Source organism: Colobus angolensis, unplaced genomic scaffold (genome assembly GCF_000951035.1).
Source record: "Colobus angolensis palliatus isolate OR3802 unplaced genomic scaffold, Cang.pa_1.0 Scaffold114, whole genome shotgun sequence".
Lineage (NCBI taxonomy): Eukaryota > Metazoa > Chordata > Mammalia > Primates > Cercopithecidae > Colobus > Colobus angolensis.
In genome coordinates this window covers 629189-654795 of record NW_012112475.1, presented here as the reverse complement: position 1 = coordinate 654795, position 25607 = coordinate 629189, and the positions used below count along the sequence as shown (strand labels likewise).

Genomic DNA, 25607 nt, shown 5'->3' with positions numbered 1-25607 from the left:
TCAGACATTTTATTTATTTTATTTTAGTTTTTTTGAGACAGAGTCTTGCTCTGTCGCCCATGCTGGAGCGCATGGTGCGTTCTCGGCTCACTGCAAGCTCTGCCTCCCGGTTTCACGCTATTCTCCTGCCTCAGCCTCCCAAGTGGCTGGGACTACAGGCGCCCGCCATCACGCCCGGCTAATTTGTGTGTGTGTGTGTGTGTGTGTGTGTATTTTTAGTAGAGACGGGGTTTCACGGTGTTAGCCAGGATGGTCTCGATCTCCTGACCTCATGATCCACCCACCTCGGCCTCCCAAACCTTAGACATTTTAAACCTGTTTAGGTGTCTCCTTCCTTACCTATTCTCCCTTTACCCCTTTCCCATCCTCTTTTCTCTGCTCCCTGCCTTTTCACTCCTCACATCTCCCTTAAATTACGAAAACAAGAATGGGAAAAGGACACCTTAAGCCAACAGATTAGTAGGTATTTGGTTGATACAGATACTGGGGCTGAGACTCTGAATATGGAGCTTGAGATTTTGGACTTTACTTCTAGTCCTCAGAATAAGAGTTACTGGGCAGGTTTTGTTTATTCCTTGATTAACTCACGTGTCAGATACTTAGACTGACACAGAGCCTGGCAGGTAGTTCAGAAGACCCTAATCCTACATCACCCAAGACCCATATGACAGTTCATAAGACCCTAATCCTGCCATAAGGTCACAATCTTATGGAGAAGATGTAGCAGCAGTGAGCACACAACCCCCACTCCCTTCACATCCTCCATTCAATCATTGAATTTTGAGGATAGAAAGAACTTTAGTTTATCTGGTCTTCTTTCATGTTGCTATGTAATAAAGTAAGGCAGATCATGAGAGTACGTAGGCTCTGGAGTAAAGTAAAGCAGACCTGCGTTCAAATTCTAGCCTTGTTGCTTACTAGCTGTTTGACCTTGAATGGCACACTTAGCCTCACCTGTCTTCGGTTACCTTGGTTGTAAAATGGGCATGTCATCACCTACTTCACAGGGTATCATAAGGATTAACAGTTTAACACCCAGCCTCATGCCTGAGGCATAGTAGCAGCCCATGTCTTTCTGTCACCCTGCATCAAGGCTTGGCTTAAATCTTTGCTTCTTCTGTGAAGCTTCTGAGACAACCCCAGGTCAGACTGATTTGTTTCTTCACTTTCACAATATATAACATTCTTTGAACTGTTAGATCCTGCCTAATATTCTTAGTAATTTTTTTGTGGGACATCATAGTCCCATCCTGAATGCCAAGTGCCTAAGTATAAAGACTGTTCTCAGTCATCTGTGCGTCCTCCATAACCCCTCACTCAGAGCTGTGTACATAGCAAAGCCAACCAGTACAGCTAGTATCAGGAAATATTTTTTGACTAATTAGATAGAAGGTTTGTGTATGTACTGTGTTTTTCAGCTTACAAGAAGAACTATAAAAAACCTGGCTGGGACTCTCCCATCCTAACTCTGCTGTTTTCCTCACCTGTTATCACATTGATAAAAACATGTGATCATAAAATCCTTGTGTTAGCAGTATAGGAATTCCCATTTTGCAGATGAGGGATCTGAGATGAAGATTAGAACTCAGGTCTCTTGTTGGGAGATAGATCCAGACTAAGTAGGAGGAATAGAAACAGAAATCTTATAACTGGCTGGGCGCAGTGACTCACGCCTGTGATCCCAGCACTTTGGGAGGCCGAGGCAAGCAGATAATTTGAGGTCAGGAGTTTGAGACTAGCCTGGCCAACATGGTGAAACTCCGTCTCCACTAAAAACAAAAATTAGCCAGACGTGGTGGCACGTGCCTGTAATCCCAGCTACTTGAGTGGCTGATACAGGAGAATCGCTTGTACCCGGGAGGTGGAGGTTGCAGTGAGCTGAGATTGCACTACTGCACTCCAGCCTGGGCAACACAGCAAGACCCTATCTTAAAAAATAAAAAAGAAATCTTGTAACTGACTAGGTCTCCATTCTTTGGAAGAAGCAGGAATTTTTACAAGGAAGAAGGGGAACCAGGGGTATTGTATTCCTGAGGCCTTAGCTAATGGTGAGACCAGAAGTGAATATACCCACAAGCGGGAGATGTTTCAAGGACATGGCAGAGAGAGTGGCGAGAAAAGGGTTCAGGATAACGTCATAGATTCACTAGGCCTTGAAAATTAAGAAGGGTTTGAATGTGTATAAATGAAGAAGGGCAAGTCCAGTGAGATAACAGTATAGACAAAAAATATGGGAGGTGGAAAGCCCACAGTAGAAGTAAGGCAGATGATGACCAGATACTGGCATACCTAAGAGCAAGGCTGAGGTGACTGGGAGCCATGACTTTTTTTGAGCAGGGAAGTGGCATTAGGACCATTAGTCTGGCAGTGTGGATCTCATGGATTGGAGTAAGAGGTGTAGGGGAGACTAGTGAAACAGAGACCAGGCAAGAGACTCCTGTAACAGTCTGCCTTTGTAATGTCAGTAAGTTTTGAGAAATATTCCAGTAGTGCAAGCAAGAGATAATGTGATCCTGAACCAAGAGGAAGTTGACAAAGTAGGGAATAAATAATACTTCGGGAGGCCAAGGCAGGTGGATCACCTGAGGTCGGGAGTTCGAGACCAGCCTGACTAACATGGAGAAACCCCGTCTCTACTAAAAATACAAAATCAGCCGGGCGTGGTGGCCGGCGCCTGTAATCCGAGCTACTTGGGAGGCTGAAGCAGGAGAATTGCTTGAACCTGGGGGGCCAGAGATTGCAGCGAGCCGAGATTGTGCCATTATACTCCAGCCTGGGCGACAGAGTGAGACTATGTTGAAAAAAAAAAAGAAAATAATGATTTGGATGAGCTCTTAGGAAAAAAATAGAGCTCTCAGAGGGGAAAAAAAAACCCCACAAGGATTTGGCTGTTGTAGGAATGGGGCAGAGAGAGAAAGAGGGGTTGAGACCATGAATATTTGGAGTCTGAGTACCTGGGAGAATGGTTATGCCATTCTCTGAATCATAGAGGCTGGGAAACAGAAGATGAATTGAGTTTGTTGACTTGTTGATTGGAGGTGTTGATAGTCCAGTCCCTTTAGCACCCCACTCCCTGGTGCCTCTGCCTTTGTCTTTTGATCCAGAGCTGCAGAGATCCTTCGATTCCTTGTGCTTGCTGCTTTGTTCCAGACCTGGAGGCCCCCCGCACCCTCAATCCCTCTACTCATGACTTGGAGCAACTTTCACTCCCTCTGAAATAAAATAGTGCTTAGGCCAGTACCTACTCTGTTTCCAACTGTGCAGTAAATGCACAGTTGTTATTAAATGGCCGTTGTTATTATCATAGCTTTGAGATTACAGTAACTAGAGATGAGAGAAGCCTCTGGAACCACCTGGCTGAAGGACTCAGGAGTCATTCAACTTGTATTCGGTAAAAAGCCTGGACTGCAAGTGTATGGAGCAGATGTCAGGCTTGGGTGTAGATGGGTGGGGGACTGTGAGCCATGTAAACTAGAACAAGAGAACATGTTTCCTGCCTTCTTCTGTTTTTGAGAATTGTTACATGTAATGTGAGGTTAAGAGGGCAAGCCCTGGAGTTGGACTTCTGGGTTCAAATCCCAGCTCCACCATCTTGTTAGCTGTGCAATGAGCAAATGTACTTAATTTCTTTGTGCCTCAGTTTCCCCATTAGCAAAATAACACACCAACCTTAAAATATTGTGAAGACTAAATGCGTTAATACAAATAAAAGGTTTATATCAGTGCCTAGTATGTGCCAAGTATGTGCTACTCTTCTTATTCTAGAGTCTGCTCTATTCTATTCCACATTCCTGGGAATGAATATATAGGGATTTCTCTTCACCATCCTCACCGAACAGAGGAGGGATCTGAGCACAGAAAACTGAAATAAATCTCAGAATGCTTGAAAGTTTGTCTCAGCTAGAATCTAGGTTATCTAAGCCTGGAGGAGCCTGGGGCACAAGTGAGTTAGAGTTGTCTGGAAGACCTGAGTTTGACTCCCAGTTTTACCACTTGACTTATTTTGATCTTGGGCAAGTAACCTAGTCTCCAAACCTTAATTTTCTCATACATAAAATACAGAACAAATCCCTTCTTGTGTCTCTAGTATACCTCATTTTCCTTATGACTCCATTCTAGCTATATTATTAGTCTTCTTGTTCCTTAAACATACCAAGGCCACAGGGCCTTTGTACTTGCTGTTCTCTCCCTGGAACACTCTTCCCTCAGATCTTTGCATGTCTTACCCCCTCACTTCATTCAAATCTCTCTGGATGTCACCCCTTATAGAGGCCCCTCCCTGACCATTTTATCTAAAATAGACTTCACCCTTACCTTTTGTCATTCTTTATTCCCTTACCTTGCTTTCCTTCCTTTTTTTTTTTTTTGAGATGGAGTCTCGCTCTTGTCGCCCAGGCTGGAGTGCAGTGGCGTGATCTCGGCTCACTGGAACCTCCCCCTCCCAGGTTCGAGTGATTCTCCTGCCTGAGCCTCCCGAGTAGCTGGGATTACAGGCGCCCACCACCATGCCTGGCTAATTTTTTTTTTTGTATTTTTAGTCGGAGTCTCGCTCTGTTGCCCAGGCTGGAGTGCAGTGGCGTGATCTCGGCTCACTGGAACCTCCCCCTCCCAGGTTCAAGCGATTCTCCTGCCTCGCATGAGCCACCACGCCAGGCCTGCTCTGTTTTTCTTTATGACGCTTAGCACTACTTGAAATTATATGCTGTAAATAATTGACCTGTCTTTTGCTAGGATGCAAAATGTGTGAGGGCAGAATTTTTTTTTTTTTTTGAGACGGAGTCTCGCTCTGTTGCCGGGGCTGGAGTGCCATGGCCGGATCTCAGCTCACTGCAAGCTCCGCCTCTCGGGTTTACGCCATTCTCCTGCCTCAGCCTCCGGAGTAGCTGGGACTGCAGGCGCCCGCCACCTCGCCCGGCTAGATTTTTGTATTTTTAGTAGAGATGGGGTTTCACCGTGTTAGCCAGGATGGTCTCAATCTCCTGACCTCGTGATCCGCCCGTCTCGGCCTCCCAAAGTGCTGGGATTACAGGCTTGAGCCACCGCGCCTGGCGAGGGCAGAAATTTTGAATGCCTACTGCCTGTTCTGAGCAGCACCCCTAATGGACTTTTCTCTCTATTATAGGTGAGCCCTATTCCTGGAGGCAGGTGGTGCTGACCCTGTAACCCAAAGGAGGAAACGGCTGGCTAAGCTCAGCATTGTTACTGGTGAGTGAGGGTGCCTGGGAAAGCTCTGGGCAAGCTTAGGCCAACATGGTGGGTAACTAGTTTGGGGATTGTTTTTACCTTCAGTACAGATAACTCATAAATGATTATCTTCCTACTCCATGTCTAAGAGGTCGGATGTTGCACAGGTGACTTTCTGAACTGGGAGGAGGGTTGAGACTGCTCTCCTAGAGTTGCCACAAGAATGCCTGGGATCATTTGCCATGAATAAGGCAGAGCAGGTCTGTTTCCTTCTTGCTTCTACTAGCTGCTTTCTACTGGGATGTGGCGGGTGGGGAGCTATCCTGGCACCTGGCGGCTGTACCTGTCCTCTCACAAGCTCTTTAACATGACCTCACAGCCCTTAGATACTTTTTTTTTTTGGGGGGTGGGAGGCAGGTACAGAGTTTCGCTCTTGTTGCCCAGGCTGGAGTGCAATGGTGTGATCTTGGCTCACTGCAACCTCTGCCTCCGGGTTCAAGCAATTCTCCTGCCTCAGCCTCCTGAGTAACTAGGATTACAGGCATGCACCACCATGCCTGGCTAATTTCATATTTTTTAGTAGAGACGGGGTTTCTCCACGTTGGTCAGACTAGTCTCGAACTCCTGACCTCAGGTGATCTGCCTGCCTCAGCCTCCCAAAGTGGTGGGATTACAGGTGTGAGCCACCGCGCCCGGCACCCTAGAGACTTTCTTAGCTTTAGTTTTTACTGTAATCTGCCAAGCTCCTAGGTCAGCTCCAGAAAATCCTGTAGTTTCTTCAGTTCTGCAAAATGTCGTATGAATAATGGTGAGAGTGGAGTGATTAAGGCTTTATAAATGGGATGTCAGGGGAACCTGACAGATGGTGAGAAGGAAGGAAAATCCACACATTAAGAACTTACTGTGTTACTGATATCAATCTAGACAAATCCCTTTTTGTTTGTGTGTGTGGGGTTTTATTTTTGTTTTTGGGAGACAGGTGTCACTGTGTTGCCCAGGCTGGTCTCAAACTCCTAGGCTCAAGTGATCCTCCTGCCTCAGCCTCCTGAGTAGCTGGGATTATAGGCATGTACCACCACAGCCTGCTCTGAAACCTCATTTTATAGATGAGGAAATTGAGGCGCAGGAACTGAAATAATTTGCCCAGGGTTCACACCTGGGAATCCATAAAGCTGATGTTAGAACCCAGGTCAGTCTGACCATAAATGCCATTGTTCTTCCTGACCTGACAGGCTTTCCTTGGGCCGCTAATTTCCCTCTCTAATTCTGAATTTTCTTACAAAGTTCAAGAAGGCAGACTTAGGAATTCAGAAAGGAGATTCAGTTGAGGGGCTGAACAGGGCAGGTAGGAGTTGGAGGTCCCTCTGAGCAGTGGTATTTCTAGTGAAGGGAGCTACTAGACTGAAAGATAGGAAGAACCTTCAAGCAGGCAGAGGCCCAGGCTAAAGTGACCAGAACAAGAAGAATACCTCTGTAACACATGTTATCTCATAAACACTTGGGCCAGTACAGGATAAGGACCTGAGTACTGGCTTGAAGTTGAGAAACCTGGGTTTTTATCTTCTCTCAACGTGTGCCCTTGGACAGTCTTCATTCCCCTGTTTGTAAAGTCGGAGTGCCTCCCTGTCCCCTCATGTCTCGTGTACACCAACCATGCAGGTATGTTACAGAGAATCAAATGAGAAATGCAAGTTGGAAAACTTTGTGAATTGTAAAGCAGCATGAATGAAACAAAGTGAGAGGAAAGCATTTTAAGTGTCCGTCTTAGCTCGTTTTATGTTGTTATAAAGGAGTACCTGAGGCTGAGTAATTTATAAAGAAGAAAGGTTTATTTGTCTCACAATTTGGATGTCGGGAAAAGTTCAAGATTGGGTGTCTGCACCCAGTGAGGGCCTTAGGCTGCTTCTACTGTGGTGGAAAGGGAACTGCTGTGGCTAGAAATCAGATGGTAAGAGAGGGAGAAGGGAGATGCTAGGCTCTTCTTAACAGCCGTCTGTTATAGGAACAAAAAGAGTGAGAATTCACTCGCTTCCCCTACCCTCCTTCCAGTGAGGGGATTAATCTGTTCATGAGGGATCTGCCCCCAGCAATCCAAACCCCTCCCATTAGGTCCCACTTTAAACATTGGGGATCAGATTTCAGCAAGAGGTTTGGAGGAGTCCAGCATCCAAAATATAATAGTATCTGTGGCATCTCAGTCCCTGACCTGTTTGCCACCCCATTCCCCAAAAGTAAATGGGAGGATTTTCCTCTGGAAATTTTCACTGTAAATCTTCTCTTATGCCCTTCTCCTCCTCTCCTTTCTTTTGCAGGCCCTACCCATAGCTTAGTTTTTCCTTAAGGAAAAGGATTCCAGGGCACAGATGACAAAGCCAAGTGGCACAGATGACAAAGCCAGGTAGCACAGGCAGCCACGATTTGCAGTGTGTAGGCTTCAGAGTGCAGGTTTAAGTGCACTCATGAACCCTGGCATAGGATACTACAGCAGTTCCCAAGAGCCCATCCCAACAGGAGTTGGCACTCCACTGAGGTGTTGCCTTGTTCCCTGCTGTCATCTCTTGAAGAAGGCTATTCCTCCTTTGGCCCTAGGTTCCCTGCCTGCCCCTGCTTACTGCTACTGAAAAAGGCTCTTGTACTGTAGCCTCACATTTTATGGAGGCCGTGGTCATTCCAGTTTTTCTGCCATCTTGTTCTCCCCCTTTACCAACGATGGAGACCATTCTCTTCATACTGTGTTTTAACAATGGATATTCTGTTCTTCTATCTGCCTGAGAGTGCACAGAGGGTTTTGACCCCTACCTTCCCTCCTACTCTGAATATCCAGGCTCTTGCTGACACTTCTTTTTGCCTTGTTAATGTAAAGTTCTACAGCTTCTGGCCTTTCCCTGGCCTGGGTGCCAAGCTTGGATCTTATACGCTTCCTGTAATAACTGCTCTGTGAAGAAGCTCCACTATTAACTTTTAAAATATGAATGATTCCATGTAAATCAATGTATAATATATACATTTATATATGATAAGCTACCCATATAATACCTTATTTATCTAACAGCCTCATTTTTCCAGAGTCCAACTGAAAAACAAGAGGGAAATAAAGCATTGTCATCCTTAAGTATTTGCACAGTGCTAATTTATTCTTATTTTTTATTTATTTATTTTTTTGAGACGGAGTCTCACTCTGTCGCCCAGGCTGGAGTGCAGTGGTGCGATCTCCACTCACTGCAAGCTCCGCCTCCTGGGTTCACGCCTTTCTCCTGCCTCAGCCTCCTGTGTAGCTGGGACTACAGGCGCCCGCCACCACGCCCAGCTAATTTTTGTATTTTTAGTAGAGACGGGGTTTCACTGTGTTAGCCAGGGTGGTCTCAATCTCCTGACTTCGTGATCCGCCCGTTTTGGCCTCCCAAAGTGCTGAGATTACAGGCGTGAGCCACCACGCCCAGCCATTTATTCTTATTTTTACGTGTTGTTGTAACAAGCTTAGCATTTGGTTTCTAAAACCCGATAAGATTAAAAGCAGCATATCAAAAAAGGGAGAAAAGCTGCTATATTAATACCATCTAGGGGTGAGAGCTGAAAGCTGACTGAAAGGGGAGGGGTGAAAGAAGAATAAGTTAAAACAACAGTCTGGAGGCCACTTAATTTAGGAGCATCACCTCCACAACTATGTCCCTCAGTAAGATGAGGGTGGGGCTGGGTAATTCTGTGGTGGTTTTGGGTTCCTCTTGAAAGCCAAAGTTTTCAGAAAATGTTAAATTAAGTATTTATAGTGTCTACTGTATATTATCAAGCACTATACTAAATGCTTTACATAAATATATTTCATTTTCATAGCAACTTGGGAGGTAGGTGGTGATATTCTTATTTAATAAATTACTTGAGAGTTAGAGAGGGACGTGTAAGCAGTGATCAGAAGAGCTAAGCTTAGAACCCAGAAGAATCTGGCTCCAGAAAACCAAGTTTTTTTCTATTATATCCTACATTGGCTCTTTCCCCACTACCTGAAACCCTGGTCCTTCTCAGGCTCTTAAGCTAGTAGTCCCCCACTACTCCTTTTTCATTCTCCTATAGACATTTTTCGTTTTGAAGATACACATTTATTCATTCATTCAGTGAGTATTGGAGTGTCTTCCATATACCAGTCACAGTTTGAAGTGTTTGAGGTATAGCAGTGAATAGAATAGTTTTCTCTCTGTAGTTTACGTTCTAGTAAAGAAAAGTAGATAAACGAATAAATCTGAAGAAAAATAAAGCAGAGTAAGGGAATAGGGAGACACTGGATTATTAAGGAAGGCCTCTCAGAAAGTAAAATTTGTGCTGAAATATGTAAGAATTGGAGTAGTGAGCTATGTGTATCTTTGGGGGAATAACATTCTAGGCATAGAGTTCAGCAAGTTCAGAGGTCCTGAAATAAGAGCATGCTTGTTGTGTCTGAGAAACGAAAGGAGGCCATGTGGCTACAGGTGTGGTAAGAGCAGACAGCCTTCCTTACCTTGTTCCCAATTTTAGGAGGAAAGTATTCCATCTTTCACCATTGTGTGGTGTTCAGGCTAAGGAAGTTCCCTTTTATTCCTAGTTTATTAAGGGGTTTCATTATGGATGGGTGTTAGATTTTGTTGATTTTATGGTCTTTGTTCTTTATTCTGCATTGACACTACATTAATTGATTTTCAGATACTAAATCAACTTCACATTCCTAGAATAAATCCCACATGGTTGTAGTGTATAATCCTTTTTATATGGAGTTAGATTTGATTTGCTGGGGAGTACTGTTCTGTAGTTTTCTTAGGTCTTTATCTGCTTTTGGCATTAGGGTGACCTCATGGAATGAATTGATATGTTCCCTCCTCCTCTGTTTTCTGAAAAAGTTTGTAAAGGATTGGTATTATTTCTTCTTTAATTGTTTGATAGAATTCATCAGTGAAGCCACATGGGCCTGGGCTTGTCTTTGTTGGAAGAGTTTAAAATTACTAATTCAAATGTCTTACTTGTTAAATCTACTTAGATTTTCTATTTCTTTTTGAGTCACTTTTGATAATTTGTGTATTTTAGGAATGTTTCCATTTCACCCAAGTTGTCTAATTTGTTGGTAATTTGTGTCTTTTTTTTTTTTTTCTTGGTCAGTCTAGATACAGGTTTGTTAATTTTGCTTGTGTTTTCAAAGAACCAACTTTTAGTTTCATTGTTTTTCTTTTCCATTGATTTTTTTACTATTTTTTACTGTTTTTATTATTTTCTAATTTCTGCTGCTTTGGGTCTAGTTTGCTCTTTTCTAGTTTCTTAAGGATTAGTTTATTGAATTTTGAGGCACAATACACCCCAAACCAAACAATTCTTCAGGCTTAACTATACCAGTGGACTGTCAGTTTGCTCTTTCTGATACAGTAGCCTCTGGAGAAGTATCAAACTTCAGAGGAGGCCTGATTCAGAAACAATAGGGAAGACAAGTGGCCTACAATGTATATGTTTTACCAGTAGAGAGAGTGCTAGGGCTAGACCCATAGCGCTTGGCAGCCTGGACCCTACCTCCCCGAAATCAGCACTGGGCAGGCCGTGAGGCAGGCTGAGCTTCAAGTAAGACATATGGGGGTGGTGTAGCAGGAAGTCAGGTGACACTTGGCAAGCCAGGGCCTCCCAGGCTTCTGAGGAAGGTTCCCTGATAAAGAGCTAGAAGAGATAGCTGCCTACCTCATGGACTTCAGAGGCTTCACAGTGGCTTTTGGGGGACCTTTCTGAACACCTCTTTTGCCTGTTACAACTGAAATTCTAAGCAGAGATTTGATTCCATTAAATAAGGGTTACAGTGCAGATGCCATAGGTAACATTGAGGTGGGAGGGGCTCGAGCAATGCCTGGGCTTGCTGGGGACTTACTCGTGACCTTTAGTTTCCTCATCTATAAACAAGGAATAATAGTTTCTACCCAGCCTACTGTGTAAAGCACATTTCAGATAAGTGCTATATAAGACCATTGGATAGTGTACAAATGTACAAGACTATTAATATTAGTAATTACAGTGTTAGGGACCTGGGATAGAGTCTGAGAAGGTCTGGGAGCAGTAGCAGTGCATCATTGTCCTTCAAGGTATGGGGATGAATGTTTGACCAAGGTGGACCTGGTGGCTTAGAAAGGGCAGGAGACTCATTGTCTGCCAGTGTAATCATCAGATGGCTCCTAGAGAATTCTGTGGAGGAGCGGGGATCTGGGGGGGAGGCTGCCAGAGCAGCTCATGTAAGAAACAGCTGTTCCTATTCACTCTCCACCCAAGGATTTTGGCCATATTTTATTACTTTGGTTCCAGAAACAGCTGGCTTGCTTGAGGATTGCTGTCATAGCAAAGCAATAACCTACAGCTTGCTTGGGGGAAAGGAATCGCATGCAAAGGGCTCTGAGCGCTGTGAGGTCCTGGGTTCCCCTGCTTCCTTCTCCAGTTTTCATTAAAACTAAAGAAGATCCTTTTGTCCCTTTGGAGCAGCAGGCCAGAGCAGAACAGCCAAACAGGAGAGGGACCTATAGGTTAGATTAACTGGAGGGCAGTTCTAGGGATTTTGGTTGTGGCAGTGAGATAGGGTCCTGAGCCTAAGAACATGGCCAAGAGAACAAAATCTAAGCTGGGTAACAAAGCTCAAGAAACCATGGTCTGTGAGCAATGGTGTTTCTAGAACTTTGAGATGAGTAAGAAGTGAATAAAGGGGACTTATTGAATGGGACAGATTGGGGGGTGCTCAAAACCTACTTTACCCCATGAACACAAAGCAGAAATTGCTTCTTTGAAATTATCTGTCATTGTATTATTTGAGTCTCCACTATTCATCCTTCCCCTCATTGCCACCTCCCATATCCCTAATTAGCATAATCTGTCAAGAGTCAGCAATTCTCAGTACATAGGGCAAGAGGTAAAAGATAAAAGATATCTGTGACATAACTCGTCTTTAGGAAGATTAAGTAACTGCAACTTTCCCACTATTGTGTGTATTCTTAATACCAAGATTTGGGTCCTTGATCTGACATTTATTTTCTATGTGACTGACTTGTCTGAGCTGTAGTTTCCTCATATAAAGTAATGCCTACTTTATATAGTGATTGTGTTGCTAGTAGGAGATGATGAAGAAAATACCTGGCTTGGCTTGGTGTTCAGTCACCAGTGATTGGAATAAATTCTGATACCATGTGTTGAGTGTCAGATTGAAGTAGGAGAGTGTGGCAACCCAGGCTCTTAACCCTGTCTACTGACTCAAACCTGGGAAAGCATTTTATACCTGGGCCTCTTTTTCCTCAGTTCTACAAACAGGGAATGAGGTGGAAAGTTGGTCCATAATTGCTGATGTTTCTTCCTGTTCTGTGTCTCCAAGGGCACATTGTTCTGTGGTCCAAAAACATTAAAGAGTCAACAGGGACCTAAGAGAAGTCTCAGCTTCGGTCCTGCTTAAGCCTGCAGCAGGAACAGTTAAAAACAAAGAGCCGCTATCTATAGTAAGGTGTTAGAAGTGGCTGGGAGTCTGCTGCAGGGCAGTGACCTGCCTGTCACCCAGCATTTGGAAAATAAATGTCAAAAAAAAGATATCATGGCCTAGAAGGTTGGAAACTGAGTAGCTAGCAAGTGTGAGAGAGGGGCCATGAGGCATAGGACCCAGATTGTGCTCTATCACTCACTCACTAGGTGTTCCCAATCAAGCTGTTTCTCTTTGCATCCTCCATATCCCCATCTGTAAAAATGAGTTAGGCATTGTATTCTCCAAGGGCTTCTTCAGGACTAGCTTTCTGAAATTTCATTGGCCCCTTTTTTCTGGCTCTTCTGTTTGTACTCTAGTTTTTGCCTTTGGTACTGAGGATTTCATTTATGAGAAGGCTTTTTAACCAGACAGGGTTTGTCTAGCCCTAGAGTATTCAGAATGCTCTTGAAACTATAATTTCAGGCCATTCAATTTTCATCTAGAGATGCCTTGGTTCACCTGATCCTCCTCCCTCATTTAACACTGAGAGATAATGCAACAGAGAAGAAAGACTACAGGCTTGGCAGCTGACCCTCAATTCAAATTCCTGCCAATATTAGCTTAATCTTTCTGAACCATATCATCATCATTTAAAAGTGCAATAATGGGCTGGGCATGGTGGCTCATACCTGTAATCCAGCACTTTGGGAGACCAAGGAGGAAGGATCACGAGGTCAAGAGGTCGAGACCATCCTGGCCTACATGGTGAAACCCCGTCTCTACTAAAAATACAAAAATTAGCTGGGCGTGGTGGCATGTGCCAGTAATCCCAGCTACTTGGGAGGCTGGGGCAGGAGAATCGCTTGAACCCAGGAGGCGGAGGTTGCAGTGAGCAGAGATCCTACCACTGTACTGCAGCCTGGGCAACAGAGTGAGACTCCATCTCAAAAAAAAAAAAAAAAAGTGCAATGGTGATAATAGATTCAGCACACAGAATTATTTTAGAAGAGGAAAGAAAAAACTGAGGCCCAAGAGGTGAAGTCAGGTTCAGGTTCTCACCCAAATCCAAATCTCTTGTGTCTCGTTCCAGAGTTTTTTTTCCCCTCTAGAGCCAAGGTCAGTTGTGCCCATATGAATATGGTAGCAAAGATTGGAACTGAAAGCATGTCAGCTTTTTTAACATCTCCGCCAACAGCCTCTCAATTCCCCTGTGGCGTGTGTCAATAACACAGCCTGTACTTGTTTTAGAAACAAGCGCTCCATAAGCACTCCTGTTTGATTTGCTTTGGCTGGTACAGGATCCAGATGCTCTTAGAATAGCACGACACTCTCCAAATCAGCCCATTCCCATTCTGAGCCACTCACAGCTCTGATCTGCTGCTGGCTGGGGTTCATCCCTGAGTCTTCCCTACCTATCATGTGAATCACATTCAAACTTTCGCTAGTTTGCCCTTTCCCTCTTGAGTAACATTTATTGTGTGCATACTGTGTGCCAGGTATTGTGACAGGTACTTTAAATAGATTATCTCCCTTAATCTTTATAACTCATTAAGCTATTAATAGCTCCAGAGGGGAAAGCTGAGGCTCAGTGAAGTGAATGAATTTACTGAAGCCATATCTAGTCTCTAAAAGAGCTAGAGTTTGAACTGAGTCCTGACCCTATCGACTAAGCCTTAAGGTAAGCTGTTTCCTGAGTATCACACTGCCTCCCTGACCTCTGACCACTGCCCTTCCAGGAGTGTAGAGTGTTTGGGAGTACCCAAGAAGAGGCGTTTGGTGCCCTGAGTGTAATAGGAATGTCTTCCATGCCTTCAGTGTATTTTCCTGAGAGTTGCTGCACTCTGTGCCTCAAACCAACTTCTCCAGAACCCAGGTATAGAGCCCAGAGATCCAAGCACTAAGTGAGAGAGGCCATGTTTCCATCGTGATCATGGAACTGAGTCCCTAGTGAAAAGTGTATTTGTCCTTTTCAAAGTTGAATGGAGAGAGTATTTCAAGCAATAACCCCTACTTGTATGCCCAACTCTGAAGTACAGGGAAAGAAAGGGAAAGGGTCTGTACTCCTCGACTGTGATAAGTCTCCTCCGGGGACCTGGCAGGAGCAGAGACATGCACACACAAAAGATGTTAGGACTAAGATTGTTCTGATAGGTTCTCAAATCTGTACTCAACAGTTTGCAAAGCAATTTACCTTCAAGAAACCGTACTGTGAAGAAACTGAAGGAATCTGCCTTTATGTGACAGAGCCAGGGGCTAGAGTCCAAATCTTTAGTCTTGATAATGCCAGTGAGGCTTAGTCTTCCCTGAGAGGGTTTTCTCCCTGGCGTTGGGCCTACCCAGTCTCCAGTTGCAAAAGGAGCAGGCCCTTAGTCTCTGTCTTTTTCTGAGCCTTCCTCTGCCCTCTTGTCCCCCTCCTCACTCATTCATACTCAATTGCTAGGGACTTATTTTGAACCCTTATAGGGTGTTATTTTTAGGCACAGGGTGATAGGAGATATTTTTTGTCTCTGTATTTTCCCCAGGATCAGTTGCCATAAAATCATGGAATTTTAGGATATCAGAGTGGGAAGGGACCTTAATTGACAGTCATCAAGTTTACATAGTAACCCTTTTTTAAAACATATAAATCCAAAACAGAGCTTCTGGCTGGGTGCGGTGGCTCATGCCTGTAATGCCAGCACTTTGGGAGGCCGAGGCGGGTGGATCATCTGAGGTGAGGAGTTCGAGACCAGCCTGGTGGTCAACATGGCAAAACCCTGTCTCTACTAAAATACAAAAATTAGCTAGGCATGGTGGCACACGTCTGTAATCCCAGCTATTTGGGAGGCTGAGGTGGGAGGATCGCTTGAGCGGCAGAGGGGTGGGGGTGGGGAGGTTGCAGTGAGGCGAGATCAAGACACTGCAATCCAGCCTGGGCAACAGAGCAAGACACCGTCTTAAAAAAAAAAAAAAAAAAAACCACCACCAAACACTACTGCTTTGGCTGAAGCAGCAGCAAGAGGGCTAGTAGCTCAGCCTCCCCACTACCCTTACCAAACAAAGACAACCCCCCAAGGCAGCTGCCTTAAACTTCAGGGTTCCCAGGATCACAGTTTGTAAAACAACACTGACCTGAACCAACTTTCCCATTTTATCATTGTTAAATTGAAGCCCAGCAAAGGAGAATAATGTGCCAGGGTCACAGAGTGAATTAGTGGCAGGTGCCCTGACTCTCTGCCTTGTGTCCTTTTTACTGTTCTGAGCTTTATGTCATTATGTCATTTTGTTAAGTGACCACTTCTAACACTTGACTAGCATCCTGTGCCTGGGTGTCAGGCTTCTCTTGCCTCATGACATCTGGTTCTTGTGAGGTAGGCAGGCTTGTGAATGTTTGTGCCTCGGTCAGGGCATAATTTTCATACATAGAGTGAGTGTGTGTCAAGTTTTGTTTAATTGTTTCATGTAGAAACCAGCAGAAGTAGAATAGCTGCGAAACTGGATTTAGGTTGTTAATGAAAGAAGGACTGCTGAAATAAGATTGTTTTGGTTAGTGCCCTCATGAAAATATAACCTTTGAAATTATTTTGTCTGCATATAAAAGGTATACCTTCTTAGTTTTTTACACATTAACCTCTAACTGCAGAGTTTTAAAACATTTGGACCCTAATCATTTGTGAAGAATAACAAAATTCCATTTCCCAAGAGTGTCAGATGACTCCGTTCATAATAAACAATGTGTCTAACATGACTTTAAGTGGTCACACAATCATCTTTTTGCCTTCCGAATTTTGGATAATTTTCCTTAACATACAACCACTGAAAATGATCAGAACCTCTTGTGTTAAAGCCAGCTAGAGCCATCCCAACCCAGGAAGGCAGCTTTCTGCTCAGGGAACAAACCTGACCTCTTTACTAAGGTTTCTGCAGTCAGCAGCCATCAGCAAGATCTTGAGTTCGCTCTCCTTGCAGCCCTGCTCAGTGGCCTGGAATTTGGCCTTTGCTAACCCTAGACTTGCTTCTTTTTCTTCCCCTGTTCAAGGAGGCTCTTTTCTTGCTTGTGGTCTCACCCTCAGGACCATCTTGGATGCAAAGAGGTTACAGATTTCCATTTGGAAGAATTTTATTTTATGTGCAGAGCCAGTTCTACTCAGAATAAGCAGCTGCTTTCATTATGTGGTTTTGTCTCTGAACATGTTTTGTCCATCTTTCCATCCCCACTGCTACCACCCAAGGCCAGATCTTAATAATCTGTCTCTGGCAGCGTTTTAATTATCAACTCACTTGCCGCCCCATGTCTAGTCTTTACCCTGAAATACAACTTTTTCTCTCTCCATAGCTTTTAAGACACAGATCTTATTCCTATGACTTCCTTGCTCATGAAACCTCTAAAATCTAATCATAGTAGCATGAAATTTGAGGTTCTGCAAAGACTGTTTCTCTCTTTTCTTTCCAGTCCTTTCTCCAACCCTCTTTTCGTACCCTGTTCCATAGGGGTTCATACTAGTGGGTAGGAATATTAGAGAAACCATCTTTGGGACAATATGAAGGTTAGGAAGCATTCTTTGTTGTGGGGCCATGTTAAGATTTAATTTGGTAAACCTTTGTGCTGGGCACAGAAATAAGTCTTAGGAATAAGGAGTAACCAAACACATGGTTAAGGCTTTTGGAGCCTGTAGTTGATGAAGGACAGGAAGGTAAAGTAAGTAGGCTAGAGCGATAATCACTCTGAATGGAAACATGGAGAGTGCTTTAGGAGCTTGGAGGGGACCACTACCTGAGAGATGAAGGAATACCTCCCGGAAGAGGTAATATTTGAGTTGGACTTCAAAGATGAGGCATTTGGTAATTGTAAAGGGGAGACTGTAACTTCTAAGCAGAGAGACCAGTGAGGACAGAGGCACAGAAGCTTATGTGTGTGTTTCAGAGAAGGGAAAACAGTCCATTGTAGCCAGAGTATAAGAGTTCAGGAATAGGACTGTGGTTAGGGTTAAAGTTACCAAAGTAAGTTGGGGTCAAACTCTGAAGGACCTAATGTTGGAGGCTATTGTGTATGTACTGTGTTTCACACATAGCATACAGTAATACTTCATTAATTAGGTGATATATCTTTGTCTATTTGTACGAGTATGTAGCTCTGTGTTAGTATGTGCATTACTTTTTTTTTTGAGATGGAGTTTTGCTCTTATTGCCCAGACTGGAGTGGCAATGGCGTGATTTCGACTCACTGCAACCTCCTGCGTTCAAGTGATTCTTCTGTCTCAGCCTCCCTAGTAGCTGGGATTACAGGCATGTGCCACCACACCTGGCTGATTTCGTATTTTTAGTAGAGACGGGGTTTCCCCATGTTGGTCAGGCTGGTCTTGAATTCCCAACCTCAGGTCATCTGCCAGCCTCAGGTGATCACCCGCCTCGGCCTCCCAAAGTGCTGGGATTACAGGCATGAGCCACCACACCTGGCATGTGTGTTAACATTTGAAGAACCATTGAGGCTAAGCAAATAACAAAAATTGAAGCCAGAAAGACAGATTGGACCTAAGCTTACCTAGGCTTGGAACTCCTGAGATGTTCCCCAGTCCCACAAGCCGATATGTTAGTCACAGAAAGCCAGCATTAGAAGGGACCTTAGGGACAGTGTTTATACTTACGTACATTCAGTTATCCATTCAACAGATGCCTAATACTGCCCATAGAACTGGGATACAGTAGTGAACAAAACGAGGACTGCCTTCATGGAACTTGTTATTTATTTATTGAGACAGGGTTTCACTCTGTCACCCAGGCTGGAGTGCAGTGGCGTGATCATGGCTCACTGCAGCCTTGACGTTCTGAGCTTAAGCAGTCCTCCTACCTCAGCCTCCTGAGTAGCTGGGACTACAGGCATGCACCACTACACCTAGCTAATTTTAAAATTTTTTTATAGAACCAGGGTCTCCCTATGTTGCCTAGGATGGTCTCAATGTCTTGGGCTTAAGCGATCCTCCTGCCTCGGAGGCCTCCCAAAGTGTTGGGATTACAGGTGTGAGCCACTGTGCCCAGCATAGAACTTGTTTTAATGGGGGAGACAATAAAAAAATTAGTAAATCAATTATGTAATTCCATATGCATTATGAAGAAAGATAAGCAGGAGTAAAGTGTTAAAAAGTGGCCAGAGTAGACCTCTCTAAGGAGGAAGATCATTACCAGCTGAGAGAAGAGCAGGTGAAAAGGCCCTGATGCAAGAATGTGTTTGTAGAATAATTAGAAGGCAGCCAGTGTGGCTGGAGCAGCAGCAGTAAAGAGGAAAGAGGCAGGAGATAAGGTTGGAGAGTGGGCAGCTGAGGCCAGAACATAGGGCCCCGAGGTCCACTGGGCTGATGAGGAAATGAGGTTGGCATGTAGCCAGGATCACACAGCAAGTTAAGAGCCAGGCCAGGATTGGTGTGGTTCTGGTTCAGCCTCCCTGCCTTTGCTCCCTGCCATCTTCTGTCTTTTGGCCAAGATTAACTTGAATCCCATTTAATACCTTCATTTTCATCTCCCTCATGCAGCTCTCTGTCATTTCTCAGACCTACATTTGCTCACATGACTTGGTAATAAAGTGATTTCTGGAAGGTCATGGCTAGAGTGGTCCTTGGACATCTTTTAGTTCAATCCCCGGTATTAGAAATCCAGAGAGGGAAATTGGCCTGCCCAAGGCTACTTACCTAGTTAGGAGTAGAACTTGATTTCCTTTCCCCAGTTCTCTTGCTGTCTGGTGTCTGGCTCTTCATTTTTTGTGTGCTGTTCCCTTTTTCTTACAGTTTCCAGCGGAAGGGAATCAAGTTGTGACCCACGTAATTGACACAAGCAGCTAGTAGCATTCCAGAACTCTCTGCCACCTGCCCTCACTTTAGCTTTGTATTTGGTCTTTGTCATGTGAATTTACTGTTCGATTCAGGCCAGTGTCTTTGAACTACTACCCTCTGCAAAGACATGTTGCTAACTCTGCATCCTTGCTCATGCTGTTATTCCCACACCTGAACTGGCAGCCTGCTCTTAACCACCGGTCTGTATCCAGGAGGCTTGTCTTTGAAGCCCAGCCCCAGTCTTATCTCCAAAGAAGCAATGTGGAAAGAGGATAAAGTTTGGAGTTGGATATAGTTGGATTTGAATCCCAGCTTTGGCACATGCTGGGACCAAAGAAATCTTAGGCAACTTGACTTCTGAGAGTGGTTTTCCTGTTTGTAAATGAGGCTACTAATACCTGCTTTGTGGGGTCCTTGGAAGGATTATTTAAGGTATTGTATGTGTACATACTTTAAGCACTGGGTAAAGAGAAATTCTTATTCACTCCTCCTCAAAGGTGCCTTCTGAATGCCCTTTCCCTTTTTCCTAATACCTAGTAGGTAACATTTCTTGGGAGGGTTTCTGTGTGACCGGCACTTTGCTAAGTGTCCAGTACTTTTAAAAGGCACTTAACTCTGCATGTGATTCCATAGTTGTCGCCAAATAAGTTAATTTTTAAAAAGCACTGATCTCATTTTTTATATATTGGTGTTATTCTTGTTGTATGTAGATAGAGGCCAGGTTAGGATTCAGTATATGCCTGTGTTCCAGTTGTTGCTCTGTGATTTTCTAACTGTGTAAACTTGAACAAGCCACTTGACCTCCACTCTTTTTTCTTTCTTTTTTTTTTTTGAGGTGGAGTTTCACTCTTGTTGCCCAGTCTGGAGTGCAATGGTGCGATCTTGGCTTGCTGCGGCCTCCGCCTCTTGGGTTGAAGCGATTCTCCTACCTCAGCCTCCCAAGTAGCTGGGATTATAGACATGCACCACTATGCCTAATATTGTATTTTTAGTAGCGATGGGGTTTCTCCACGTTGGTCAGGCTGGTCTCGAACTCCGGACCTCAGGTGATCCTCCCGCCTCAGTCTCCCAAAGTGCTGGGATTACAGGCGTAAGCCACTGCGCCTGGTCTTGACCTCTACTCTTAATGTCTTTGTCCCACTAGAGCCCTAAAATTCAACACTAGTTACATTTGGAAACCTGACTTGCTTATCTGCTCACCTTGGAAAATGTATCTTTGTTGAGTACAGAGCAGAGTAGCACCTGGGCTGGCCCTGTGTGACTTAGAGCGGACAGTATGGGAGGTGGAGAACTGGGTGCATGGGAACCATTAGATCAAAGATTGAAAATTCCTCACAAGTCAAATAAATCAAAAGGTTTCTGAGGTGGGAGCAGGGGGCAGTATTGATGGTGACTGCTTGGATTATCTTCTAGGGATGGAGGATTGCCAGCTCCACCGAGTGGAAGGACTGGTGATACACAGCCACTCTTGCATGTGCCTGGGCAAAAGACAGTGTGTTGGTGGCAAATGCCTAATGTGTCTATGGCTGACCATGGGCCGTCTCTGCTGTTCAAGACATCAGCTGCTGGCAGGGTTGTATTGGTTTGATAGAGCTTTAGTCTTCGGAGTCACACAGACCTGAATTCAAATCCTTCTCTGACATTTACTGTAATAATTGTGTTCCTTAGGCTGATCCTTTCTTTATCTCTCAGATCCTCTTTTTCCTTTTCTGTAAAATGGTGTGGTTGATACCTGCTTTTGAGGTTGTGAGGATTTAAAATAACTTAGGTAAGTAGGTACCACACAATGCCAGATACTTAGCTGGGTGAATAGCCTGGTGATCTGTGACTGTTAGCTCTTTGAAGACCAGTATCTCTAGCAGGTAGCAGTAATGTCAGCACTGCTCTGATTCCCTGACCAACCCCCAACCCCACCTTTGCCTCAGAGTTGTATCTGAGTAAGCAGGATTGTTACACAGCAGAGATACAGGAGCAGAGCAGGTAGCTCAGGAGCCGCTGATGAACAAAAGGCTTCTTCTCTCTGTTCCCAATAAATTGGTCCTTGGGGATCCTAGCTTTGAAATTCTAATTGACACAGGAAGGAAAAGATTCATTAGGCTCTGGACTCATTAAAATGCTCTGCTGCTCACCTACAATTTATTCTTGGCACTTCGTCAAGAGGAATTAAGTAAACCAACGGACTGGGAGGCTGCTGACAGCAGAGTCGCATGTCTCTTGTGCTCCTGGGGGGATGAGAGTATTGGGCCTCCTATGCTATGGAGCATATAGCTGGCTTTAGAATCTCCTCACCCCTAGGACTTCACATGAGTCTAAGTCTCGTGCTTGTAACAATGGAGGGACCTTCTGAGATCATGCAGTATAACTTATTTATAGATGGTCCAAAGAAGAACTAGGACTTGCTCAAGGTCATGAACACATTAGTAGTGGAGTTAGAATTAGAATCAGTCAGGCAGCATGACTTCCAGGTCAAGAATATTTTCTCTGCATCACCTTTGGATTTCTACACCCAGTGTTTCATTCATTCAGCCTTCAACAGATACTTTTAAGGCATTCTGTGTGCCAGGAGTCTGTGATAACGAAACAGCCATGGAGGAAAGTAAATACCTGATCCAGTATTAGGAGAGATTAGAAGGGCCTCCATGTCTGAGAGAGGGATAGGAATTAACTCAGCAAGGAGAGATGAGGAAGGTTAAGGCTGAGGAACTGGCATCTTTGAAAGCCAGGCTCTGAAGGGGAAGTTGAATCTTGCTAGAGTGGAGGAATTGAGGAAGAGATGAGATGTTAAGGCGAGTCGAGTCTATGAGGTTTGGGCCACTGCATGGTTGTAAAGAACCCTAGACCTGGGATTAGGAGTCCTGAGTTCTAGTTACGTTTCTGCTACCAATATGTTAGTCATCATTCTAGTAACACTTCACATTTTTTAGATGTGCCATGATGGGCACTGGGGTACAAAAACGCATAAGGTGTGTGTAATCCCCTCCCTCAGAGATCTGTCAGTTTAATGAGGCAAGCAGGCTAATTAACAACCCCTATAATAAAGGAACAGTTACCTCTGCTGTAGGAAGTCAGAATTGAGCTGTGTGTTACTTTCAGCACTTTCTCTGGGCTTTGATGATCTCACCTGTCAAATGGTAAATAACCACTATCTTATGTAGCTCATAAACTAATGGGAAGACAGACAACTTTGTAATAATTGGCATTTGTTTGGCATTTTGTGGATTTCAAAACACTTTTGACATCATCAATTCATTGAACCTTAATTGCAATCTTATGACTTAGGAAATTTCCCCACAGTGTACAGATGAGGAAACTGAGAGAGGCTGAGGCTTGTTCATAGTTTTCACAGCTTTTGATTAACAAAATTTGGGATTATAAATCTAAATCCCATGCTGTTATTTTGAAAAGTATAAAGATGGCAACCTTTCTATCCCCTACTTAGTGGCAAATTGTCCCCTTCTTCCCCCTTTTCACAGTCACTAGAAATGCAGAGAATGTCTACTCTGTATAAAAAGCAGATCTAAGCTGACTGGGGAGAAAGAAAGGAGCTTATTTCAGGTGTTCTTCAGACTAGACTCTAAACTTTTAAGATCATGTGCTCCTGTGCTTCCATCAGCTCCTGCTGTTCCATCTCATGCCATTTACAGAGTGCTCTCTGAGCCACTATTTCGTTGGCTACTCATAGCAACTTGTGGGGTAGAAAAAGTGTGCTTTACAGATGGGCAAACTGGGGTCCAGAGTCCCTGAATTGTACATACCAGAACCAGGATTGAATCTAGAAGTCTTGGGCTCCTGACACCAAACAGGTGCTCTTAACTTACAGAATATAGGCTCCTTTGATTCAGTTCAGTTCAAACAATCCTTGAATAGAACCCATGTGCCAGAGACTTTGCTATGCAAGAGAGCCTCAAGATGCTTAGGCTCAAACCATCTCGGTCCAGTACCTTACTTAAGAACAGGGACTTGTGTTATTTACTTCTCTGTCCGCAGTCAGGACCTTGATCCAGAAATGGTCTGCTGTTGTTTTTGGCCTTAATCTGCCAGAAACTAGAGGGAGCAGATGGCCACAGCAATGTTATGAGGATGTGATCTCAGGCAGGGCTAAAGGATGAATTGAGAGTCCTGCACCGAACTACTTCTGTGTCTGTACCTAGGCCCTTGTCAGGGTAGTCTCTGTCTCAAAGGAGAATGTAGCTGGTCAGCCTGGTCCCATTTCTCATTTCCAGTCACCTCCCCATCTTGCCATCCCATATAATGGGATTAGTCTCCTGGACAGATCTCATACAGAGGTTGCTAGGATTTGCTGTCCAAATGACCCTTTGGACCTATTTCCCAGGCATGTTCCAAGATGATGGTAAGGAGTCTAGCCCCACAACCAGTGTGACATTTCTATCCAGATAACTCCTGGTTCACAGGCCTCCTACCAGGCTCTTACCCACTCCGATGTTTTCACCCTGACTCCTAAGAAGCAGATTGGCAATTTAGTGTGAGTCTGTCAGACAGCCTAGCAAGTAATCAATACTGTGAGAAATGGACATATTTCCTGTTTATTCAAAATCCTAATGAAAATTTTAAGAAGCACTATTTGGGAAGGGATGATTGGGAACCTTGCAAGAACAAACAGCTTAGAATTCATGAACAGAAATAGCAACGTTTATTCATAATGTTTCAGATGCTCCTAATATTCACATCTTTATATATTACAGACCCCTTTCATACGTGTTACTGCTTTTGAACCTTAGAGCAACTCTGTGAGGGAAGCAGTGTAAGGATTAGTATTCCCACTTGATAGTTGAGAAAACTAAGGCCCAGGGAGCTTTAAAGAGAGTTAGGGCCCATCTGATAGTCATGGTAGCAGAGCCCAAAACAGAACGATGATTTGGAAAATGAGTACTCCTGGGTTTGAAATCTGGTGCTTGCCACTTTCTAGTTGTGTGACCTTGGGCAAGTTACTTGGCCTGTCTGAGCTCAGTTTCCTTCTCTGTAATATGAGGATAACAATGTCTACCCCTTATGATTGTGTACGGATTTAATGATATAATTAATGGAAAATGCTAGCACAGTACAGAACACGTGTTAGGAGCTCAGTAACTGCAGGTGTCCTATCTCATAGGATAGTGTTTTCAGTATGTTGTTTTCTGAGTCTTTGAAAATTGATACTTTCACTGCAGTAAAATAGACTACATACAATAAATTGTCATTAACCAGAGTATCATTTAAATGCCTCACTAGGTTAAGAGAACTGGATAAGAAGGGAAGCAGGGTGCTCCAGGCACTGGCTAAGTACTCCTGATGCAAATCACAGTAGGTTAGAGCTGACAGGGACCCTAGAGGCCTGTCCCAGTGTGTCTTCCTCAAATTGTGTCTTTCTCAGAAGAGATGTTAATAATTTGGGAAACATCAGATTGAATAATGCTAGTGAGTACATTTCTTAACTGCTGACTTCTCAGACCCTTATTGTGTGTGTCTCTTGGGAACGAGTTGAGAGTGGAATATGCCAAATTTCCTCTTCTTATTTGACCTTGGAGCCCCTTTTTTGAGGAACTCTCATTAATGTCTTGGGGAACCCTGGTTTTCCATGGAAGATTTCATGTAACGGACTCAGTCCAGTTATTCAATTTTTAAGATGAGGCAAGCTTAAGGTCTCTAACCAAGGTCTTACAGCCCATGGCAGAACCAAGTCTAAATCTCAGGGTGCCTAACTCTTTCCTAGGCCACATTATAATTTGTACTCCATCATTGTTCCTTTTCTAGCCAGCAAATCCTAAAATTACAGAGGATCCTGCAAACCACTAATCAGAGAGCATTGTTAGAGCGTCAAGCTTTCTGTTTTGATGTGTTTATCTCAGTAGGCAGGAAAATGAGGAAACAACAGGCTTAATGGCCATCAGATGTTTCCAAACAGTTGAAGGACCAGGGGTCAGGTAATTATCTCAGTAACTGGAAAGGTGCCCTTACCCTGCAAAGTCGAACTCTGTTCTTCCTGCTGTAAGAGGTTTGAGTTACATCTGGGGGACTCATCCAGTAGGCCCACAGTCCAGCTCCTACTGAGAACTAAGCTCTGACACCAGTAATATAAAAAAGATCCTTAGAGGGGTTTGAAGGCCGGGCGCGGTGGCTCAAGCCTGTAATCCCAGCACTTTGGGAGGCCGAGACGGGCGGATCACGAGGTCAGGAGATCGAGACCATCCTGG

The 25607-nt window shown here is 44.2% G+C and overlaps 1 protein-coding gene across 3 annotated transcripts in view; it reads left to right on the top strand.

The window, feature by feature from the left end:
• The window catches only part of RALY (RALY heterogeneous nuclear ribonucleoprotein), an 87715-nt gene that overhangs the window by 33617 nt on the left and 28491 nt on the right, over nt 1-25607 (top strand). For 2 of the 3 annotated variants that reach the window (XM_011959465.1, XM_011959458.1), the window contains exon 2: nt 5123-5205. The exons of the other annotated variant lie outside the window; for it this stretch is intronic. The gene's annotated coding sequence lies outside the window, so the exon portion shown is untranslated. The remainder of the gene's footprint in view (nt 1-5122; nt 5206-25607) is intronic. 3 annotated transcript variants of the gene reach the window in all.